Here is a 17,427-nt window from a genome sequence, read left to right as displayed (position 1 = left end):
TTCCAAGGCAAGGTTAATGTAGTTCTTCCGTAATAATTACGGTGTTTTGAAGCATCCCCTTCTTGGGGACTGTTCACTAGGCAGATAAAATGGCACAGAGCGCAAGTGAGCCCGCGACTTACTTTATCGCTTTGCTTGCTGTGTTTAATCCTCTTGGGACAGTATCTGGTGTGTTTATTAAATTGGCTGCTTCTGAGTCAAAAATAAATCTTTCCTGAAAGACGTTAAGATTTTATTTTAGATTCGATTGTAAGTTCCCTGAGCCGCCATCTTTTCGGGATCTGATCCTAAAGATCATGCTCTTCTCCTCTTAGTGATCCCGGAAGTTTTCGTGATAATGCCATAATGAAGACATAAGACAGCCTCTTTTTCTTTTTTTTTTTTTTAAACTTCTTTTTTATTTTTTTAATGTTTAGAGTGCGCACATGTGCGAGCAGGGGAGGGACAGAGACAGGGTTAGAGGATCTGAAGTGGGCTGTGCGCCGACAGCAGAGAGCCCAGTGTGGGGCTCGAACTCACGAACCCGTGAGATCACGACCGAAGTCAGACACTTAACCGCCTGAGCCACCCAGGCGCCAAAACCTCTTCTTCTTTTTAAGCTTGGGACAGAGACCGACACTGCTCTTCATAGAGTTGATCAGGATACATCTTGCTGTTGAGCAGCTTGAAGCTTCATGGATACCCTTGCTTTGTGGCCTGCCGTGGCCCTTGTGTTTGGGGGCAGGTTGGGTGGAAGAGTAGACAGCAGTGTGAAGTTTTGGGGGATCTGTGGAAGCTATGGAAAACCCCAAAGCTTGTTTGTTTTGTTTTCCACAAAACCATTCATTTATGGACATCGCCGCGCTCCCCGCATGCCAGGTATTGCACTAGCTGATGAGAGAAGACGAACTGTGGGAAGTCCTTGCCCTTGTAGGCCTCACAGTCCTTTGGGGGACACACGTGAATACGGGCACGCGGTGTGCAATGTGCCTGCGGGATGGTGGTGTGTTGTATTTGACCACAAAATGTAGTCCCTCGGGTGTACAGTTCAGTGATTTTTAGGAACTTTCCCGAGCGGTGCAGCCCTCCCGGTAAGTCAGTAGAGAACATTGCCGTCTCCCCAAATGACCCCTTGTGCTTGATTTACAGTCGACCTCTGTTCCCAGCAGCCCCTACTCTCCTTCGTCTCCATCGCTTTGACTTTTCCGGACACGTCATAGAAGGGAATTCGTACAGTCTGTGGTTTCTTGTGACTGTCTCCTTTCACTTAGCATGTTTTCGAGGTTCGTGATGTGGCATGTGTTGTCAGTAGCTTGGTCCCTTTTATTGCCGCATAGTGTCCCATTGTATGGATGTGCCTCTTTGTGTCTGTCCCTTCACCAGCTGAGGAACATCTAAGCTGTTTCCAGTGTTCCAGTGAACATTCGCGTGTATGTCTTTGTGTGGACCCTTAGGATTTCCACTTCTCTTGGGAGTGGAATTACTGGGTCATATGGTGGTCTTGTGTTTAATTTATTGAGAACCTGCCAAACTGCTTTCTGAAGTGGCCATACCATTTTATGTCCAACTGGCAATTTAGGGAGGGGCGACCTATTTCTAGTAGATTTAATAGACTTACCAGTACATCCAATATAATAATATTGATATTGTTCCATTAACGTGGCAAAATGGAGAAAAGCAACAAAAAAATTGTTACATTATTTACCCCTTTGGAGGCATTTTATGGTTGTAGCCTTCTGTACCCACTGGTTGAAGAGGTGTGTGCTTCAGGGCAGTGTGATTGGAGTGAACAGAATGGAAATTGAGGGGCATCTGGGTGGCTCAGTCGGTTAAGCATCCGACTCTTGATTTCATCTCAGGTCATGATCTCATGGTTCATGGGTTTGAGCCCCGCGTCGTGCTCCACGCTGACAACGCTGAGCCAGCTTGAGATATTCCCTCTCTCTCTCTGTCTCTCCCTCCCCCTTTCTCTCTCCCTCTCTCCCTGCCCCTCCCCCACTCGTGCTCGCTCTCAAAATAAAAAACAAAAAAAAAGAATAGAAGTTGAGACCAGTGTGCCTGGTGGACTGCACTGAGTTAATATAAACATCTTGTCCTTTCTATTTCGTTTGGTGGGCATGAGGATCTGTGGTGTAACTCTTTCTGTAAGTTTTAGTTATTACAGCTTTCCTTTCAGTCACCGCCCAGCCCTGGACTCCTGCGTCTCCTCATTTAATGTTTCTTCTGATATCGTCCAGGAGTTGTGACAGCCGTTGGTAGGACAGAACAAAGTAATACCTTTACTGTGGTTTCCTCAGTGCTCATGAGTTTTTTGTTTTTTTTTTTTTTTTTTTTTACCTCACCTCGGGTCTGGTGAAGGAGCAAGAAGGGAGGGAGGGCAGGGGCTGTGTGGGAGGGAAGAAGGGTCCACGGAGGAGACAGAGGATGACACAGCGCAGAAAGTGAATAGGATAGCATCTCTGCTCTGGAGCCCAAGGCCAACTTAAGGTGCAGGTAACTGGATAAAGGATGAGAAATTTTCCCTGGGCCAGACACTGTGCTTTAGGGTCTAACACTTCTTCCTTTACTAAAACCTGAAGTCTGGTGTGGTCCTCCGGAAGGAGATTCTGGAAATGATGAGGATTTGCTGCATCCCTGTGGATTTGTGACATTGATGAGGGGCGATGGAAAGCACGTATCTAATGTGACGCTGGAAAACCAGGATGCAGGCTGCCAGTAAAATCTGCATGGTAGGGTCTGCCGGTTGTGAACTTGAACCGAACCTGCAACCAAGTAGCGAGGTATGATGCTGCTGGCTATCTCATGCAGCTGGGTACCAAGTCCCTTCGCGCCGGTGAACCCACTTAACCTCCCACCGCCCCCAATGCAAGTGCTTTTATTGTCCCCATTTACAGAAGAGGAAACAGAGGTCCACAGCAACTCAGCAGCTTGTCCAGGGTCCCTCCTCAGAGCGGGGGGTCAGATCCAGGCGGTCGGGTTCCACGGTCTGTTAACCGCTGTCGGGATGCAAGGCAGTGGAAATGGACCCAGACGAGGACTAGAAATAGTTTTGCTCCTTCTCGCTCCCTGTTGAACATTCCCCAGCAGGGAGTGCAGAGAACAGAGCTGACTGCCTGAAAGCCACCGACGGTCTCCACCTTTAGCATGCAAGCCGGATGGGAGCCGTTGCCTTGTGGCCGGTGACGCCAGGCCCTCGGGCGTGCGTCAGCTGCTGCTTTAACTTAGGAGGGCCTGTCTGCTGCCCCTCTGCTGGCACAGCAGCTGCGGCCTCAAGACCTCTAGGTTGTGCGTCGCTTTCCCCGTTAATTCATGCAGTGGACACGTACGAGGGTCCGCTCCATGCCAGGCAGTTGGCTGCTGTGACTGTCTCCTTCTGTACATCAGGGGAGGCCGATACAGACTCACGGCCTTGCGCGCTGTTCAGGGCGGGCCGTGCAGCGGAGCGGAGCTGAGAGCTGGCCTACAGTGGAGAAATTGCATGCTAGGTTGAAAGTGTTTGTGTTTGTTATTAGAGGGTGGTTTGAAGATGGGTAGTTCTTTCCCCTTCTCCGCAGTTGTCCCCGACGGGCCTGTCTCCCTGGGACCCCGCCTGGGGACCACGACCCAAAGAGATGCCATCACTGGCACTAACTGGAGAAATAAGTGTCCTTACCGGGTAGTCTGTCCGTCTGAGATGCATCTTTAGGGGTCATGGTGTAGGGCAATAGAACTTGGGCTTTAGAGCTAAACACCACCCCTCTGGCTCTGAGGAGCGCAAACTCTTTGAGCCTCCATTGTCTCACCTGTAGAAGTATTTTCTTCAGAGGGTGTGGTGAGGAGATGAGACTAGCCCAAGAGAACAGAGCTCTGGGTACAACTCTACAGGTGCTCACAGGTCATATGTCTCCCTTTCTTTGCCTTTGGGAAGCTAGAGGACCAGCGAAGGGGCATGGCAGTGAGGAGATGGGAGGGTGGGTGTTTCTTGGTTCTGTTGAGGGAGGCATGGAAGTTATCTCTGAGGCCACAGCTTCTGTCCTGCACTGGGAGCACACAGTAGGCAGTAGACAAAGTCTTATGTATTAACCGTCTTGGAGGTCTGACGTGGGGATGGGCAGACTACAGCTGCCCTTGGCCCATTAAAAATTTTTTTTAAAATGTTTGTTTTAGAGAGAGAGAGAGAGAGAGAGAGAGAGAGAGGGAGAGGAAATGAGAACACAGGGGAGGGGCAGAGAGAGAGGGAGACACAGAATCTGAAGCAAACTCTGGGCTCCAAGCTGTCAACACAGAGCCCGACGTGGGGCTCGAATTCACTAGCCATGAGATCATGACCTGAGCTGAAGTCGGATGCCCAAACGACTGAGCCACCCAGGCGCCCCTAAAAAATTTGTTTTTAAATGTTTATTTTTGAAAGAGAGAGAGAGAGACCGAGTGAGAGTGGGGCAGGGGCAGAGAGAGAGGGAGACACAGAATTGGAAGCATGCTCCAGGGTCTGAGCTGCTGGCACAGATCCAGGTGTGAGGCTCTAACCTATGAACCATGAGATATGACCTGAGCCAGAGTCTTGAGCCAGAGGCTCAACTGACTGAGCCACCCAAGTGCCCGCCACTCCTCTTGGCCCATTTTTGTCAGCTCCTGAGCCAAGATGGTTTTTACATTTTTAAAGAGTTGTTTAAAGAAAAAAGGGAAAAGAAGAATATGCAACAGAGACTGTTTGGCCTCCAAAGCTCAGGTGTTTACTGTCTCCTCCTGGAAGCGGTTTGCTGTCCCTGCCATCAGGGCCTGAACCCTCCTCAGGATCACACAGGACAGCTGACCTGACAACTGACAACCAGCTGACCTGACAACCGGTTGAGTGGGAGCAGCAGGGCTTCTGAGAAACGGGAGATTGGCCAACACTGAATGCACCCTCTGTCACCCTTGCCACCCCTCGTAGGGCTAGAAGAACGCTCGGGGATGCCTTCTGTGTCCCTGGTGGCGGGGTGCCTGTATTCCTACTCGTGACAGATCAACCTTGCTCTTTGCGTTAGCGTTTTTATTTCATCCATTTTCCCCTTCATGCCTCACTCTAAAAGCTGAGGATTTTCAAGTAAGAGGAAATGTGATTATTGATTGAAATATAAATACACCGACAACTATTTGATCTGGTTTTTAGACCAGTCCCCGATGCTAGTTACTGCAAATCTTCTGTAAAATACAGGCGGGGGGGTTCACCTGCAGAGAATTGGAGGTGACATCGGATTGCACTCCTCCTGCTCATTGTAGTATTCTGTGGTGACAACCCGAGGGTACACCTTGCCGGCTGGGTTCTGCTCAGCCAGGCATGCTGCCAGCGTGCACTTTCCCACACGGAGGATGACCCTTGATGCGTAGGTAGCAGGGCTTAAGCCCCTTATTAGCTGTGGGGGACTGCGCACAAGTGACTTCGCTTCAGCACCCGACTGCGCTCAGCTGCGTCACGAGGATCATGTTCTCTTTCTCCCTGGGGTGGTGGTGAAGTCTGGAAAGGCATAGTTAGGCGGACCACTTAGCACAGAACCTGGGGAGTGGGGGAGCTTTGGAAACTGGAGGGGCTGCTGTTTGTCATGGCTTCCAGTAGGGCGCAAGCGTGTTTGCATGGATCGGTTTCAGTAAAGGAGGTGCCATCACCCATTCCTCAGTGAGCTCTAGATCATTTATTTGGAATGCATTGTGTGTTTCTCATCGAGTGCTTGCTCTACAAAGCCGTCCTGATTTCAGTCTTTGCCTGGGTGTCTGGGCCTGCTCACCATCCCAGAGAAACCCTAGGCCACCATTGGTCAGCAGGGAGCCTTTGATGGGAGGGAGGTATACCCAGTAACCCCTGGAAGGGGTCAGAGGTTTGTTTTGTGGGGACTCTGGGGCGTAGAGAAGCTCAGCCAGGCCGGGGCTGGCACAAAGATCTGTGACCTGGGCCCTTGTGACCTCAGCTGCCTCTGCGATCAGTCCCCCTGTGGTCCACGGGGTTGTGGATGAGCATTTGGCCCTGGGCAGGTGGTAAGAGCCTCAGACCCTTTTGCTCAGTCTGCACTGAGAAACAGCGTGAGCCCAAGTGGTCTTTTCGGCCTGAACCCTTCCCCTCCTTGGCACACGGGTCTCAGCTTGCCCTCCCTTTCCTAAAAGTGGCATCTCCCTGAGCTCTGAGCTCAGAGTTTCAGACAGTGTTTTCCTAAGGGACAAGTGTGTGTGTGTGTGTGTGAGGGGGGATTATTAGGTACTGAGGCCAAAACAGTAGATTCAACTAGGTGGTACATTTCCCCCCCTCATTTATAATGTTTAAAAAAAACCCCAAACTGGTATTTGTGTTTTTAAAACTTAAGTAGTTTCTACCTTAAGCAAACATCCATTTAAAGAAGAGTAGATACTTGGAACTAGGAATCCCTAAAACTCCTGGTGGTATGGACATGTAGGCCTAGACATGAAAATTCATAGGATTTAACATCTTTTTCTCAGTTTTCTTTTTTTTTTGCCAAATGCTGTAGAATATTTACTCAGTTTCTTCTAGAATATGTGGTTTTTGCAGGGTTGAAATGAAGTGTACAGAATGGGGAGTAGTGTTTCCCAAGTCAGGTTGTGGGGTAGTTAGTGGCTGTGTGATGGCTTCAGAGAGCTCAGGTGGAGAAGGCCAGGGCTCCCGCCGAGAGAAGGAGGTTCTCTGTTCTGTTCCTGGAGCCAGGCCCCTGAGCGGCGCCTCCTGTGCGTGTTCGTGGATTCATCGTCATTTCTGCATAAACCTGGGACTCAGGCCTCCAATGACAAAATGGTCTTTCATCAGTTAGCCAGGAATGAGACTTCTTACGAGGATTGGAAAACTCTGTCCGTTCTTTGAGCTGATTGAAGCCATTTGCTGTCTAAAGGTCTTTGTGTGGTAAATAAAGGTTTTTATTTTGGAGACCTTAAATTAACCAGCTAGTTAATACACAGAACACCCTTGGGGGCTACAGGTGGAGAAGGGGTTTGCAGGGTTGGCTAGTTACTAGGAGGCTGAAGTCCATGGAGGCTGGGGTGTCAGGGGTGGGGAAGATTGAAAAGCTGAGCCTCGGCGAGATAGCCCAGCACTGATCGTGTCCCTAGTCACCCTGATGTGATTGCTTCCCGGGTGGGGAAAAGCAGACGGGTGAGGTGAAAGTTCTCCAGGTCAAGTTTGTGCTGTCCCTGCCCCAGACCACTGGTTCTCAGCCTTGGGGGCGCAGTGGAACCTTCTAAGGAGCCTAAAATGTACTGAGGCTGGGGCCCCATCCCCAGAGATTCGGATTTCATGGTCTGGGGCCGGGCTGGCACGCAGCCCCTGCTGGGATCTTCACCCACACGCAGCGGGGAGGGCCACTGCCTGGAACTCACTGTGGGCTTGCAGGGCAAGGGGGGTGGCTGGTCATCTTCATGCCCTTCCCCACCCGCTCTCTTGGTCCTATGTCCTGGTTGGTGTGGCTTTTGCTCCCTTCTGAAGGAGGCTCAGGCCATCTTGGCCCCATTGGGTGGTGAGTCGTTCCTTCCGGCCACAACCTGTCACTTAAGTGGGACACCGTTGTGCAAATTTGTCCTTCCCCCTGCAGAGGAGCCTGGTGTCCTGAATCAGCATTGGGTGTGAAAACCAGAGTCCTAACCAGACACTTCCCTTATCGAGTCAGAGAGGGGAGCTCAAAATTTCCCTAGTTCTGTTTGTGTCAGAACGCGTCCAGGGTTGGCTGCAGGGGGATCCCCAGTGATCTGATTGTGGGGGGATCTACTAATGTGTGACGATTCAGTTCCTTGAACCAGGATACCCTTCCCAGCAGCGTGCAGGGGGTTTCCCGGGCAAGGGAGCAGGCCAGGCGTGTACCACCAAGTTTCTTTGCTGCTTCCACTCCCAGAATTGAAGGGGATTCAGACATCTCAGAGACTTCTGGTGACAGGATTTCTGGGAAAATACTCGTGAAAAGGCATTGGCTTTTTTGGGGTCTTTTTTGGGGGGGGCGGTTGGGAGGTTATAGATACTATAGTGGCTTCGTACGTATATATTCCTGTATGCATTCCATAAAAAGGGCAGCTTTTTTCAGATGGGGAGGCATGGGAAAGACCCCGATAAAGAACGAGCTTTAAACTTGATACAAGGGGGAAAGCCTTTACAGGTTAATGGGCGTGAGTAGACAAATTCACGCATCTTACTCTCCATGCAGAAGGCCTCTTGAAATATAACGGCTAGATTAATCTGAGGAGATGGGCATTCGGGGCATTTTATTTGCTGGTAATCAGATTTCAGAGGTCTTATTTGTGAGAAGAATGACTTGTACTAAAAATAGGCTTGTGTAGGTAAGCCATGCTTAAACATGACAGGTTTTCCATCTCTCTTTGGGACCGTGTTGCGTCGTGTTATAAATGGTATGTTTTCAGTAAGTGTTTTGGCCCGTGTTTTCAGTGATTTCTAAAAAGGTCTCCAAAATCGAGTGTTGTCAGGATGACCTCACTCGTTCTTCGAAGTGCTCGCGCGCAGCCCACGCCAGCTCCAGCAGAGGGAGCACTAGTCAGCCACCCGTGTGCCACCCTCTCCCTGTTACTTAGGCTAATTTGATCCTCTGACACGGTGGGGAGGTAAATAAATGCTCAAGGCACCGCTGTTCTGTTTTACTGAGAAGTGAAGAACTTGCTCAAGGTCATGGAGTCACGTTGCTGCAGGGGGACAGTAGGGTCTTTTTATGCTCTAGGTATTTTGCCACCAGAGCTTGGGAGGCAGGGCTGGAAGTGCTCAAACTTCGGAATCAGGTGGCCTTGAGTTCCAGTTCAGGGTTTGTCACATACCCTGTGTCCTTGGACTAATCACATGACTGCTGCACACGGGTGGGGATACCTCTTTGGGTGCTTAAGTTTTATTTAAAAAATTTTTTAAATTTATTAGAACGGGTGCAGAGGAGCTGACAGCTGCGAGCTTGATGCGGGGCTCGAACTCACAGAACCGTGAGATCGTGACCTGAGCCGAAGTTGGACGCTCAAGCAGCTGAGTCACCCAGGCGCCCCAGAGTGGGTGCTTAATTTTTCTTAGGGCTTCATTCTGCCCAGGGCACATCCACGACCAAAGAGTTTCACAGCCTGCGTCTGCAGCTTTCATCTGATCTGTGAAATGAGGGGAGGCCAGGAACTCTGGGATTCTGGTTCCTCTCTGGGTGTCAGAATACAGCTGCCTTACGTGTTCAAATCTTCTGCAGATTATTTTGCAAGACAGTCTCTTAGGTTCAAGGTTCTGCTCAGGAATTATTAGTAGAATGTCTCATAAATTGTCTAAAAGTAGGTTTCTGTCTGGGAACCACATGAACCTGTTGACAAGCTTCCTGGGCGTGCTGTGTCCCCCGGGGCAATGCCTTTTGCGTCTTTCCTACATTGCAGTATTTCTTCTTTTCCATTTAAAGTTGCTTATGCTCATCTAACTTCGAGTCCCGTCTCCTGAGACTGCCTGTGGAGCAGAGCCAGCCTTCTAGGGTGTCCCATTTTACGGGATTTAGTAGCCACCATTGTAGGGAACTTAAGGTCTTCAGAAGATTCTCATTGTTGATAGTTCCTAGCACATTCCTTAGACCTCTGAGCCTTTTAATGCTTATTTTGTTAATTTTTTTTAATGTTTATTCATTTTTGAGAGAGACAGACAGAACACAAGCGGGGAGGGGCAGAGAGTGAGGGAGGCACAAAATCCAAAGCAGGCTCCAGGCTCTGAGCTGTCAGCACAGAGACCTACGTGGAGCTTGGACCCATGAACTGTGAGATCATGACCTGAGCCAAAGTCAGACTCTTAACCGACTGAGCCACCCAGCTACCCTTTTAATGTTTTTTATTTTTTGAGAGAGCGAGGGAGGGAGGGATGGAGGGAGTGAGAGGGAAAGAGAGAGAGAGAGAGAGAGAGAGAGAGAGAGAGAGAGAGAGATTGTGAGTGGGCAAAGGGCAGAGAAGAGAGGGAGACAGAGAATCGCAAGTAGGTGCTGCACCATCAGTGCAGAGCCTGAGGTGGGGGCTCGAACTCACCTGTGAAGTCATGACCTGAACTGAAATCAAGAGTCTGACAACACTTAACTAACTGAGCCCCTCAGGCGGTTGGACCCTCTGGCCTCCTTGGTCAGTGGTTCATCGACTTCCAGGGGGCTGGCCTCCACGCCTTAGGATTTTTGCAGATGCTGCCTTCTCCCTTTCTGACGATGAGCCCTCAGGCCTCCTAGGATTCCCCTGGTCCCTTTCCTGAAGGAGGAGAGGACTGATTAATTGCTTTAGTTGATTTTAGGGTAGTGCAGTGGAATGTGCCCTGGTCTGTGAGGTAGGTGATCTGGGCTTTACTTCTGTCTCTAGCTCAAGTGAAAGGCCTCTAAGATCCTGCTGAATCGTGACCAAGTATTGTGAGAAAGAGTAGCTCAGGATTAACTACAACAAAAGTGGTTTCTATGAAGTATTTACTGTTCAGCACATACACAAGAAGTTTTTCTTAGGTTCTTTTCTCAGCACCTTAAAAGGTGTAGTATTGCCTCATTTTACAGATGTGGAAACAGTCTTGGGTGGTTCAGTAACTTGCTAGTTAGTAATTTGGCAGAGCAGAGGTCTGAACTCCTGTGTTTGGCCTCCCAAGTGCTTATGGCCCCCTAGGAACCATACATAGGTTTTGGCAGACGATTTATGTATTGAGAAGGTCAGTATCGAGTACCTGTCTGGTAGTTTATTTTGGGTCTCCTCTCTCCAGATCTCCGATAGCTGCCGCCCCAAATGAGAGGTTTTGCGAAACAAGCGCAAAGCAGCCGTTCGGCTCATACTGGGTGCGTTCTGAGGCTGTGCCTACACTTCCCTTGTCTCCTCCCTGTAATGCTCTGGATCTGGGCTGGGCTTTTCGAGTGTTTGAGGGTGGCCGAGGCTGCTTTCTAAGGAAGTGTGGATGCTGTCTTGCTGCTCACCTCTTGGCCCGGTTAGTTGGCAAGATTATAAGACACATTCTTCAGTGGTTGATCACAATCTCGAGCAGGAAAACAACCTGTAAAATGTCATTAATACAGTTTTCAACCCACAGCCTAAAAAAAAAAAAAAAAAAGTGCTCCCTGGACAAGGAGACCGCTGCTTTTGCTCAGGGAGCGGTGGGGTTTGAGGGGCACGAAGCAGTAAATGGGAATTTCCTGCCTAAAGCCTGGAAATAGGGGTGGCCTCTCTGGGGCACAAGGAAGAAGGTGTAGAAAGACACAGATTTGAGATTGGGCTTTTTTTTTTTTTCTTCTCAAATATTTTAAGAATTTTTAATAACTTGATTTTTAAATGGCTTAAGACTTACAAGAAGTTGCAAAAAACGCTGTGTAGTCCCAGTGTGCCCTTCACCTCGCCTTCCCAGGTGACTGAATCTTCCAGCGTCAAAACCAGTTAGTTGCTGGCACAGCTGTTCACTCAGGTGCAGGCCCAATTCACTGGTTTTTGCTTGGACTATTTTCTTTTGGGGTGTATAGTTCTGTGAAATTTCATCACCACAGTCGCGATGCAGGACTGTTCCATTGCCGCAGAGAATCTGCCTGTCCCTTCTTTCCCAGCAACCCCGCAGCTATTCTGCGTCACTCTTAATTCTGTCGCTTCCAGGAATGCTCTGTAAGTGGAATCATACACTATGCAGCCCTTGGTGTTTGTAGACCGTGTTGAGAAGGTGGGCGATGGGAGGATCGGTGGGGGTGGGGGCAGAAAAGTGGGGTAAGGAAGGAGCCGTGAGGTTCAGATTTCACAGTTGAGTGTGATTTCGGTCTCCAGATGACGCGTTGTCCTCAGCTGTTCTAAGCAGCAGAGGAAAACCGTGGGCTCTCTGGAAGCTGAAATCTGCCAACAGGTTTTGGAAGGTCGCGTAGTGGGTCAGTGGGAGGCACACCCGCTGTCGAGTCAGGCAGGGGGCTCCTCGAGGAGAGATGTCTCAGAAGGGTGATGTGTACGGTTTGGAGGGAGGGATGGGAGAGGAGTTGGGGTGCCGGAATTTGCAGCTTTGGCAATGGTAGGCGGTAACACTAGTGGCGCTGGAGCACGGGGTGGCAGAGCCGGGCAGATAGGGAAGGGAAGTGACAGCAGCCAGGGCGGAGGCGGGTTGGGGGTGGGGTGCATCTGGCTGGCACGTAGGTGCAGCTGTGTGCCTGTTGGCTGCCTTGGTGGTGGCCGCCTGGGGTGGTGGCAGGGTGAGGGTGGGGAGCAGGACTCGAGGCCGAGCTCAGCTGCCAGACGGATGCTTCCCCGGTCCAGAGGTGGGGATGGGGCACGCCTGCCACGGACTCCCCCTCCCCATCCAGTGTTCCCTCTGACGCTGCAGGGGTAGTAATGTAACAGGTAGCAAGCGTTCGAACATAGCAAACTTGGCTCCTTTTTCTCTTTCTGGAGAAACAAAGAGAAAAGCTTGGCTTTAACCCAGAGCGGTGTAGTACGGCACGGCTGTGTGAGCGGTCCATCTAAAGCCAAGGAGCTTTGAAAGTTGATTAGTAATGCCAGATGCGTGTTTTGTTGCCAGAAACGATCCAAATAAAACAGCAAGAGCTATTCAGGTTTAAAAATACAGAATACTTGTCATCGTAGAACTATTTTAATGAATTCTCTCGAGGGATTATGAAATACAGTGAATTGTTGCAGAAGCCTGAACTTCAGAAGGACACAGCCCTGCAGCGTCTCAGAGTCTTGGAGCGGGGAGGACATTGCCCACGTGGCATTTCTTTCTAGAGGAATCTTGAAGGTGCAGGTGGCCTGTGCAACACTACTGCTGTGGATGTGTTTGTTCGTTAGAAACCGGGGCTGGTAGGAGATCCTGGCTTTTGGGGTAGCTGGTCACCCTGAAACTTCCAGGTCTTGATCAGTGAGAAACTTTGGTGAAACCATTGACTCTGGATTCACCTGGCGCACTTTCCCTGGTGGCTTTTTGGCTCTTCCCACAATCCTTGAGCCTGAAGGTTTTCTGGGCTTGTGGGGGTAGGGCTTTGGAGCATTTTTAGAGTCCAGACTTGTGTCCAATCCTTGCATCTGAGGGAATGCGTCTTCCAGTTATTTCGGTCCGTTCTCAGGGATCCTGACCTAATATTAGGAAGTACACCACAGGCTCTGGTTTCCCTAGATCTTGTAATTAAAAACAGGCAAGCCGAGGCGTGAGTGCCCAGGAAGGTCCAGGATTTAGCTAAGGTTTAATGGGGCAGACGGCCTGGTGTCGTTAGGAAGGAAGGGTGATGGGAAAGAGAATAAAGCAGCCAGAAGTGGAATCCAAGTGTGGTTTCCCGGACGTTTCTGGACGCAGCAGTGGAGGTTTTGAGGGGGCTGGAGAGCCGGGCCTGGAGAAGAGCCCTCTCTGCTGGAGAACCTAAGTGCGGGCCTCTTGCTCTCCGTGAGTCACAGTAGTGCTTGTATCTGGAGACGCTGTCATTTCTGCTGTTACTTTTCTATCCCCTTGACCCCTCCCTCAGGAGGAAACAGACTTTTAGATGCTGCTAATGGGGTCATAGGGTTTAGCAAACATGTAAATGAGATTCTTGCTCTTCCATCAGAAGCCTCACCTTCCTTCATTGCCTCGGAATGAGGGTCTCTAGGTCAGTAGCGTGGGTGGGAATTTTCCCGGACGCACCTAATTGGTCTTTCTGAGCGACGAGTCCGGGAGCTGAGGGGTGGGATGTTTCTGTGCAGGCAGGACCCCACCTGGGGCTCCCGGCCCCCCCCCCCCAGCCATGTTGATATGTTGATCCAGGAGAGGCGAGTGCTGGCAGGAGGGTCCCGACCTGCCCCTGCTTCAGAGAAGGCTGTGCCACTGCGTGTCCTGGCTCCTGCCCGCGACCTGGCTGGGACTCCAGCAGCGGGGGCCCTGCTGCCAGTCAGGCAGGTGGCATAGGTGGGTTGAGGCTCTGGCAGGCCTTTCTCGTCTGGGATGAAGGCCAGTGCTTCGTTCATCATAAACCTTTCTGAACAGAAAGTCCTCAAGGCGGCTGGCAGAGTGGGCACCTCTTCTACCAGAGAAATCCACTTTGCTCATAGAACAGATGCTGGCAACAGAATCTTGACGTTCCTCTTTGAACTAGGCCATTGTTGCCACTGGTTTTCTTCTGACTGCGTGATAATGAATTGCCAAAGGGCAAGGGACCCTCCTCGTGTAGTCCCCTGCTGTCACCGAATTAGCAGATGTCTTCCTTCGTACCAGGGACAGTTTGTAGCCTGGTTTACAGCTGCCGACACTGTGGCAGAGAGTGGGGAATGACACCCCACCCTCGAGCAGATGTGAGACAAAGCAGCTGCCTGGGACAGTATGGGCTTCGGGGAAAAGGGCTTTGGGGAAGGTGGTCGAAGTGCGGTGTGAACAGCCGTCTTAAACGAGGCCAAAGGGAGTTCAGGCGGTGTATTACAATGAAACATCCTCCAGAGTATAGAACATCCATCTGTACCTGCTTCCCTCTCCCAGGATGGACACTTTTCTCCTGCAGTGATCTGTAATCTCAGTTGACTTTGTCACCTATTGTTGTGTGACATCACCCTAGAGCTTTGGTCCTAAAACAACGATGATTTAGTGTTTCTCATGATTCCTGGCATTGACTAGGGGTGGCGGCGGGCCAGGGGGTGGGGGTGGGGGGTCCTGCAGGCCTTGTCTGGGCTCATTCACATGTCTGTGGTCAGCTGGAGAACTGGCTGGCTGCAGTTGGCCTGGGTGTGAGGCTAGTGACTTCTCCATGTGACCTCTTCCGCAGGCTAGCCCAGGCCCGTTTTTGTGCTGACGGAGGCATTGCAAGAGGGCAAGGCAAACACTGCAGGGCCTCTTAAGGTTTGACCTTGGAAATAGCACAGCATCACAGGAAATCCTCAAGGCCAGTCCCGGTTCAAGCCACCTCTTGGTGGGAGTGAGCAGTATAATGGCTTTGGGGTGTGGACATAGGAGGATGGAGTTGTTACTGGAATTACCAGCTTGCCTCTGTCCCCAAGGATTCGTGTCCCTCACACCTGTAGGACGTATTCCTCTCCCATTTTTGCCCGTCCTTTGTGGCACAGCATCGGCCTGAAAATCTGTGCCCTGCCTGCCTCAGCTAAGGATGGCTGCAGCAGGGCCACTGGGTTATAGCTCCTTAGGTATGGTTCCTCTTTTTTTTTTTTTTTTAAGTTTATTTTTGAGAGAGACAGAGCACAAGCAGGGGAGGGGCGGAGAGAGGGGGAGACACAGAATCTGAAGCAGGCTCCAGGCTCTGAGCGGTCAGCACAGAGCCTGACACGGGGCTCGAACTCACGAACCGTGGGGTCATGACTTGAGCCGAAGTCAGATGCTCAACCGACTGAGCCCCCCAGGTGCCCCTAGGTCTGGCTCCTCTTGATTCAGAGAGCTGTGAATTGAAAAGACACCCCCCCAAAAACAAACACACAAACATGGCAAGGTGGGAACAAGGTAACTGTTCAAAGAGGGAGGGGGGTTAGTGAGCAGTATACAGCAGTAAACTGCCCCCAGCAGCTCTGGGGTCTAGCCCAGCACATGCCGTCTGGGCATCAGTTGTGGTGTCAGTCATTGGTGGTGAGTAACCAGCCCACCAAAGCTGGGTGGTTCAAAACAGCAGATTTATTACATCTCATGATTCTGTGGGTTGACTGGGCAGTGGACTGGCCTCTACTGGGTGCTGTCAGGTGGTTGCAGGGAGCAGGTGGCCGGGGCTGAGGCTGGATGGCGGAGGGTGATCTGACCTGGTCTGCGTGCAGAGGCTGAAGCGGGTCCCTCCCACATGCTTCCATTCCCAGCCTCGCTGGCCCTTTTGGGGCCTAGGTTTAGAAACCACATTCTGTTGCCAGAACACGGGTTTGGATCCGCCCAGATTCCGGGATGGGGATGTGGGCTTTCTCTTGCTGGGAGGAGTGCCAGTCACTTCGTAGAGGGGCGTGAACATAGACGTGATGAATTGTTTGGTTATTTTGGTAGTAGGCTCCCACGCTATCATCCCCTCCATTGTAGGAGTTTGGATACGTTTTTGTTGGCTTCGTTTTCTATTAATTCTTGAAAAGGAAATGTCACTGTTTTTTCTTAGTCTGGGGGTGGGAGACTTAGCAGAGGGTTGGCAGGTTAGCTAACCTAAAACAAGTCACATCTTCGTGGCACATCACCTTGTCAAGGCTGCTCTCCTCCTTTCCCCAGATTTCCTGACCGTTGTGGTTCTGTATCACCTGGGCACACTCTGATTCTTGGGCCCCACACCAGATTTGCTGAACCAGAAATTCCAGGGGTGGGCCAGGCAGTCTGTGCTCTAACACGCCTGCCAGGTGATTCCGATGCCCCTGAGACTTCAGAATCACTGTTCCTGCAGATTCGTTTTTGTTTTTTAATTTTTAAAAAATGTTTATTTATTTTTGAGAGAGAGAGAGTGTGTGTGTGTGTGTGTGTGTGTGTGAGAGAGAGAGCAGGGGTGGGGCAGAGAGAGAGGGAGACAGAGTCTGAAGCAGGCTCCAGACTCTGAGGTGTCAGCACAGAGCCTGATGCGGGGCTCGAACTCACCAACCGTGAGATCATGACCTGAGCTGAAGTCGGACGCTTAACTGAGGCACCCAGGTGCCCCCATTCCTGCAAATTCTTACTGCCACTTCCTTACCCTTGTAAGCCAGAGATATGGCCCCCCTCCCCTACTTTCTGGGACTCTCTGTCCCTGTCCAAATTAGGGTATTCTTCGTAGTATCTACTCCCCCGAGATTGTGTTTGTGTCACTGTAAGGCTGGGGCTTTCTTATTACTCAGGGGACGTTTATTGGCCAGCAGTCATTGTGCCCGGGCACGTGGGCACAGCAGTGAAAAACATGGTCCCTCAGTTCCCTCAGCTTATGGTCTGGTGAAGGAGCTAGTGTGCTCTGGGAGGACGGCCAGTTCAGTAGGGTGATGACAAATTCAGTTCATGTATGTTGTGCTTGAGATGTCCAGGTAGAAATATGTATCTAGTAACTGATCCGAGGAATTAAAATTCAAAAGGTGAGGCTGGCGCTAGCAATTTGAAAGTTACCGTATACACAATAGTTTAAAAACAGTTCTTCCTCAAAGGTGTTGGGGTTTTTTAAAAACATGGATTGTGTACTCCTGCCCCCGTGTATGACTGAGAATGTTTTGGGGATCTCCCAAGCATCCCAGGTCATTCTGACCAGCTGGATTTGGGGAACCTGGTATCAAACCTTGAAGCTATACTGGGAGAACGAGTAGAGAAGGGCTTGGAGGCCAGCGTGGAGCCACGGGGAGAATACCTGTGATTCGGCCGCGTGGGTAGAGTCTGTGGGAAGACTCCTCTGGAACTAGGGCCTGGGGAGGAGATGAGTGGAGGGCAGGGTTTAGATGCCAAGGGACTGGAAAGTTCCCAGAGGGAGGGCTTCGTGGATGAGGTTCAGATCCGGCACTGTGCCACCCGAAGCCAGAGCCAGACTGCAGCGGTGACCCGCGAGGGGCGGGGCGCCTGGCTGGTCCCGGGGACTTGCAGGGAACTCTCAAGGAAGGAGAGAGTGGAGGAGGAGGGTGACCAGAGAA

At 50.8% G+C, this 17,427-nt stretch overlaps 1 protein-coding gene across 1 annotated transcript in view; it reads left to right on the top strand.

The window, feature by feature from the left end:
- STK24 (serine/threonine kinase 24) overlaps positions 1–17,427 on the top strand; it is a 122,512-nt gene that overhangs the window by 30,592 nt on the left and 74,493 nt on the right. The window lies entirely within an intron of this gene.

The sequence above is a fragment of the Prionailurus viverrinus genome, chromosome A1, assembly GCF_022837055.1.
Source record: "Prionailurus viverrinus isolate Anna chromosome A1, UM_Priviv_1.0, whole genome shotgun sequence".
In the NCBI taxonomy this organism is placed as follows: Eukaryota; Metazoa; Chordata; class Mammalia; order Carnivora; family Felidae; genus Prionailurus; species Prionailurus viverrinus.
The sequence above is the reverse complement of the archived record's forward strand: the minus strand, read 5'-3'. Positions and strand labels throughout refer to the sequence as shown.